The sequence below is a fragment of the Etheostoma spectabile genome, unplaced genomic scaffold, assembly GCF_008692095.1.
Source record: "Etheostoma spectabile isolate EspeVRDwgs_2016 unplaced genomic scaffold, UIUC_Espe_1.0 scaffold00004876, whole genome shotgun sequence".
Taxonomy (NCBI): Eukaryota; Metazoa; Chordata; class Actinopteri; order Perciformes; family Percidae; genus Etheostoma; species Etheostoma spectabile.
This window is the reverse complement of record NW_022603205.1, coordinates 126,380-130,882: the sequence shown is the minus strand read 5'-3', so window position 1 is coordinate 130,882 and position 4,503 is coordinate 126,380. Positions and strand designations below refer to the sequence as shown.

Below are 4,503 nucleotides of genomic sequence, written 5' to 3'. Positions count from 1 at the left end.
GCGCCCGGACACCGTGGCGGACGCGCGCATGAAGGCCACGGGCTGTGTGGTTGATAAACATGATCGGGTCCACACACCGCCTGAAAACCCTGATCAGTTTTACTCTTTGTTTAGTTTTTTGTATGTGATCTGTTGTTGTTGTTGTATGGAAATCTGTAGAGTCATACTATGACAGTGTATGATGTTTATGTTTATGTATTTGGAGGCGGTGGGAGGACAGGAATCAGATTAGGGTGGGTCATATTCAGGATGGGAAGAGACCGGGGGCCTGTTGCACGAAACCAGGATAAGGGATTAAGCCGGGATATCCAAGTTATCCTGGATGAATTTAGCTTGGACTCGGTTGCACGAAACCAGATTGAATTAAACCCAGCCCAGTTACCATGGAGATTTATTCTTTGCGGCTACCCAGCTAACAATTTTTGGTTCCCAGAACGTTCTGGGAACGTTCGTTTTTGGTTGTGGGAACGTTCCCTGAAGGTTTGTTTTGGTTGTAGTTTGGTTGTCTGCTGGTTAATTGGAAGGTTTTCTTAACGTTCCGGGAACGTTCGTTTTTGGTTATCGCGAACGTTCTCGGAACGTTCTCCTAACGTTCTCTAAAAGTTACAACCTTTAGAGAACGTTAGGCGAACGTTCCGAAAACGTTGCAACCTTTAGCGAACGTTAGGGGAACGTTCCCTTAACGTTGCAACCTTTAGCGAACGTTAGGGGAACGTTCCCTTAGCGTTGCAACCCTCAGCGAACGTTACGGAACGGTCTCTTAACGTTAGGGGAACGTTCGCTGTAACCAAAAACGAACGTTCCCAGAACGTTAAGAAAACCTTCCAATTAACCAGCAGACAACCAAACTACAACCAAAACAAACCTTCAGGGAACGTTCCCAGAACGTTAAGAAAAGCTTATTCCCCTAACCTTTAAACAACACCCATACTCTATGTGTGTATGTATGTACTGTAAATACACACGTACATACATACAAAAGTTATATTAGTAGGAAGGAATGAACAGGCAAACTTGATGGCATTTCAAAACTTTAATATTCAAACAACTGAAAAAGAAACAAAGATAAGGATGTAGTGTAAATGTAGTGCAAGATGCATAAAGATGGGTTTGTAAAGTGTGTGCAAAATAAGTCACTAAAACAATATATTAATAAAAAAGTTAAAAAGGGGCTCCATGGCTCAGTCCTTCTCAGCTGGCCTATAAAGAAATAAACAAAAGTTAGACATGTAATACTAAGAATGAACACAACACATTTTTTTTGATGAACTTTCTTATGAACATAATGCAGAAGAACTTAAATTTACCGTGTGTGTGGGGCAAACTTCAGAACTTGCCCAATCAAATCCTCCGCTTCTGCAGCAGTCAGCGCAGGGAAGTTTTTCTGGCAGGCCGCTAGAGTAGAAGTCAAAATGAAGCAAAGTTATAGGTCAAATTAAAACCTCTTGTCAGCCAAGCTAAGCATAATACTAATGTGAAGAATAAAATAAAACCTGCCTGTTATAACCCTGCATACAGCCAGGTCCTGGAAGGCTTTCTTTGTCTTTCTTCCCCGCAGGCTGTACTGTATCAGCAGCATGCGGCGGACGGCATCACCTCCAGTACAACCACCGAAGGTTGACCGGAAAAATTGCTGTAAAACATATAGTAACAGATTATGCATACAGTGTAGAGCTTGTACAATCTCATTTTGTAAGAGAAGTCAGTTCAGTTAAGATATTAGATTTTATGCATTATATAGTGTTTGTCTTAGGGCAGAACTATGGCCACTTAATTTCCATATTGTTCCTCCTCTCCATACACACATACATACATCCATACATACATACAAACACGTGAGCAACCTGAGTCTTACCTCTCATTTTGATCTCCATGTCTGAGCCACCTCCCTCTGTGTGAGTTCTTCTGTTTAAAACAACAAAAATGTTGTGTTACTCTAGTGATCCTTGCCATTAAATTGTACTTCTTTGCAAATACAAAAATCAAAGCAACTGTACCTTCAACTGTGTCCCAAGATGAAGTGGCAGTCCGTGGTAGGGTCACTAAAGACTCATCCTGCTCTGGGCAACCAGCTGGTTTCCTGCATGGCGTTGATACATATAAAAATAAATTATATGATTTTTTTATAAGATGAAGTTGATAGGTTGCCTGCACATGCCATTACAAAATATGAACCTATTCTTTTATATCAGACAAAATATATATTAAAACAACTTACATGCAGGTGGTGGAGGAAGTGTTATCTGCTGAGCTGAAAAAAGACAGGAAGAGACAAACATTAGAACAATCCCATGATATGCACCATGTTGACTGTCATTGGTTCCATGTTAAGAAATATGACTGTTTTATATAAATGCATACATAAATTTTAACTTCCAGACAGGGCTTCCAGACGCACGCTCCGTCCTGGACAGTTTATCTGGTCGTGCAACAGATTCATCTGTAATACAGAGACCATATAGCGTGTACCCATTGCAAAATCTGTGATTTGAAATATGTGAAAAAATGTAGTCTATAATAAAGGTCTTACCATCACTTGAAGAATCTGTCATGAACCTCCTTGGGCGTCGGCGCTGCCTTTTTTGGACACTTGCTTCATCTTCTGTCTGGATGCTGGTGTCCCTCAGCCGCCGACACCGGTCCACAGCTTTGGCGTAGGAATCTATGTTAAGAGAACATTTGTGATCCAGTAGTGCAAAAAAAAGAAGAAAGAAAAGCAGTTCCATACAGAGAAAATTATTTATTTACATATAGTATAGCAGCAATAGGTTACCTGTACACAGCCATATTTTTTTAACTGGATATTTGGCCCAGCTGCTGTTGGGCAAATGGCACGCTGTGATTTGGAGCAGAGCGAGGTGACATGGAGCTCCTGTAGAGCATGAGCAGATAATCCATCTTCTCCTCAAATGTCTCCATCCGGATTCATCTGAAATAACAGATCATACAATTTGTACTGATTGCAAAAATATTTAAAATGTATACAGTCAGTGTAAACATTGAACGTGACAAGATTTCTGCATTGTACCCCAGATACTTTGTAATGGGGAGACACAGCATCCACAGAAATGCATAGTGTAAAGCCAGTACTGCAGCTGTGTAGCAACACATTACGTCCCTTGCTGTATCCTTCACTCAGCTTGACGATAACTGGCTAAAGTGCGTTGCAAGATGGCTGCCTATCTACCTGGACTAAGGATTTTGATTATTTTGGCTTTATTTATGTACTGTACTACACTAATTAAAAAAAGACCGAAAACGGATATCTTATTTGTAACATAAACAAAAGCATTTTAACATGATTACACAAAACTTACAATGCAACAAAGCAGAAACGTCGTGCACAGCAGCAAACAAAGGGAAAGATTTAAGCAATCCATTTAAAGCCCAACTCTGGCCTCGCCCTTTTGAATGGGAGTGCTACTACGGGCCCTTCTATGATAGCATCAAAATCAACATTTTTAAAACACTAAGAAGGCTCGACACAACATGAAACTTTACTCCAAGTCTCACCTGGGGGCTCAACACATAAACTCAGCATTGAGAACATGGTTTGTGCACAAATAGTTTACTAAACAGAAAAGACTTGGAGCAGCTCACTGCATGACTAGCATAGCACAATGGCGGACGACGTTGAAAAACTAACTAAAGTTAGTTGTTTACTTCAGCCAAACTTTTATTTTTGGTCAACCTAACAAGAACCGGAATATAACAAACCCATACGAGGGAAAGAGTTTAATGTTAAACCACAAACCCTCCCATTACACCCACAACAACATCATTAAACTGCAAAGTATTTCGCTTACCTCTCCGTGAGCTGGGCCGCGTGGTCCGTCCTGTGGCTTTCTCTTCTTCTAACGGGGGAATCGGTCTGCTCAGAGCAGCGGCCCCCTACTGGTGTGGGGTTGTAACGGTTAGGTTTTCAAACTGAATAAAGAAGTGAATTATCTTAGTTGTGAAAATCGTCCCATTGATAGATTCCTCTTTTAAGTTGTTTCACGAAGACAGTTAAAAAACCGAAGTCAAGCACAAAGTACTATTTTAAGCTAAATTGATATCAGCCTTAAAATAAATGTTATGCTTTCTTAAATTTTATAAGTCAAATCATTTTTGAGTGAATAAATCAAGTGACAAACCATGCTACTTCTAATTTCGAACAACCAAAAACAACCAAACGGGAACGTTGTTTGAAGGTACGGCGCAACCGCAGGGAACGTTACCGTTGGTTGGTTCTCTTAACGTTTAGAGAACGTTATAACCAGGAGGGAACGTTCCCTAAACGTTAGCTTTTGGTTTGGTTCGAACGAACCTTTAGAGAACCAAAAACTAACGTTCCCTAACGTTCCCTAAACGTTCTGTGTTAGTGGGGTAGCCTGGTCCAGAGCAGTCTAACATCCGGGCTAAGATTAATCCTGGAGTCTCATGTTCTCAATCAGCTGCGGCTCTGATCCTAAATAAACGTGTTTAACAGTTATCCGTTGTCTTCTGCATGTGTTCTGCTTT

General features: G+C 40.8%; 1 long non-coding RNA gene across 1 annotated transcript; it reads right to left on the bottom strand.

Moving 5' to 3' along the window:
• Nucleotides 1–2,367: 2,367 nt before the first annotated feature.
• Nucleotides 2,368–3,933, bottom strand: LOC116677324 (uncharacterized). The gene is made up of 3 exons (XR_004328967.1): nt 3,807–3,933; nt 2,774–2,929; nt 2,368–2,662 (listed from the first exon to the last, which is right to left on the bottom strand). It is a non-coding gene; the product is annotated as an uncharacterized LOC116677324 (long non-coding RNA).
• Nucleotides 3,934–4,503: the final 570 nt, after the last annotated feature.